This window comes from Gallinula chloropus (genome assembly GCF_964237585.1).
Source record: "Gallinula chloropus genome assembly, chromosome: 2".
NCBI classification, from domain to species: Eukaryota; Metazoa; Chordata; class Aves; order Gruiformes; family Rallidae; genus Gallinula; species Gallinula chloropus.
In genome coordinates, this window is record NC_140086.1 from 64,741,071 (window position 1) to 64,743,193 (window position 2,123).

Sequence of the window (2,123 nt, forward strand, 5' to 3'; positions counted from 1 at the left end):
TTATTCTGTGCTTCTTTCCTTTAAGAATAGGTAATTTGGTTCCTCTGTTCCCTGTTTATAAATGGTACTGAGGGATAACAAAGCTGCATTTACAGCAGCTATGCCAAGCAGCTGTAAGGAGACTGCTTTTTTCACAACTGGAGATGAAGGATCAGTGAAAGCCAAGAGATTAGTTCAGGTAATTACAACGCTCAAGGAATTGCCACTTAATCACAAGGCTTTCACTGCTCTCATCCCATCTCGTATGAACACTGGGAGACAGTGTTAAACCGGCAGAAGAGCTTGTGAAGAATTAAGCAAGACTAACTGTTTTCACCTGCTTTCCCCTCTCTCCACAAAGCTCTTCTCCCAAACACCTCTTGCCTGGCAGTGAAGGGAGATGCATGGGGGTTCGTGGAGCTTGCAGGCAGTGAGAAAGTGACCAGGCACGGTGGAGGTGGCAGTGCTGTGTCTGCAGCTCAGACACAGGTAAAATAAGTCCCTTTTTATCTTGTTGTCCAGAGATCGCAGCTCAGCGGCACGAGCTTTGGGCTCTTTTCTGGACTGGAGTGTTCGGTTAATGCCACAAATGTCAGGTTAATACCTCATAGCTGTTCAGAACTGATCAAACTTGGAGTAAGTGTTTTACAGAAGACACTTGTGCACCACTGTGAGCTGCTAATTTGTAGTCTAGGAGCGTGCGTGGAAAAGTCGGGCCAGAGGTTCATCAGAAGGCTTATGGTTAGCAATAATGAGATATGCTTTACTTCTACCCTGATGCCAAAATAAATCACACATTCCTGAATTTTTCCTGGTTTCTTATCTATCTTATTTAGCTGTTTTGCCAAAAAACCAGGTTCAGACTTCTGCTTGCATTCATAAGAGGTCAGAGCCAAGACCTGTGGGCTTGCCAGTCTTTCCTGGCTTGTGAACACTTTCTAGTGGGTACAGTTTGGGCTGAAAGCACCTGCCTCTGACTTTTGAAGCCCTGTGTACCAAGGAGGCATTAGTGCCAGTAACACCCAGGGTGTGTGACAGGGCAGGAATCCAAAATTTGGTTGTAACATGAATTAGACAACCCCAAATTTCTGGGGTAAACATGCATCAGTCACACATTGCTATACATAGTGGCTGTGTACATGGGAATATATTAACACAAATGCACAGATTAAAGGCCAGAAATTCTGTATAGTACTGTGTGCATTTATTTTACTTCGAGGGTGCATGTACTCTTCAATCAAAGAACACCCAAGAGGGACGTCTTATGGGGAGAACCATGACAGAAGTATGCACAGGATGCCAGAGACATAGTAAAATTACCCTCTAAGCAATTCAAATCTCCTGGAGGTTTGCTTTACACTGCAATTTAGCATTTCTGGTGTAAGCAACTCAGACCAACATTTAATTTTGATGGTTTGGAACTGTGGAGCCAGTGTGGAGCTGGGAATAACTGGCCGCCACCGCGTCTGGTCCAGCCCGCTCCAGCAGCCAATTTCTGCTGTTGGCAGGGGATGAAGGCTCTGACATCCCTTCTCCCCAACTGCAGGACTAGGTGACACGCACCCACTGGCCACGTGGCCAGGGAGCTCCGCAGCACCTCCAAGTAGAGTCCCTGAGTAAACAGGGTGCCTGACATTAACAGCACCTTTCAGACCAACCGATTGTTAGAGCTATCCTACATAATAATTAGTGCACAGGTGGTAATTGTTAGTAGCAAGTAATTATTAAATTAGGCTTGAAAACCTTGTTGTGCCAGCTCCTGAATCAATATACCAGAGGAAAGATGTCCCTGCCCCAAGTTCTTACAGCCCTGCTCATTGACTGCTCCCAGGGTGTGGCCAGAAAAATACAAAACACCTTTTGAGCTTTTATAGTTCAGGGGAAATTCTGCAATAAGGACTTGCAAATCCCTCGGCTGCTGGATGCCATGGCTCCCAGAGGTGAGCTGGTGAAGGCAAAATTTGCAAAAAGCCTTGCAAACAAATTTTTGGGGAGCATCCCGCCTTAAAACAGACTTAAAAACCCCCAGGGGGTTCCAAAAGCAACCTGATGTGAACAACTTTCTCTCAGCTGTGGGTTCCTGCTTGCTCCCTGCAGCCAGCAGATTGCTGAGCTGGCCTCCATAACTATCCCTGGAGAGGGAT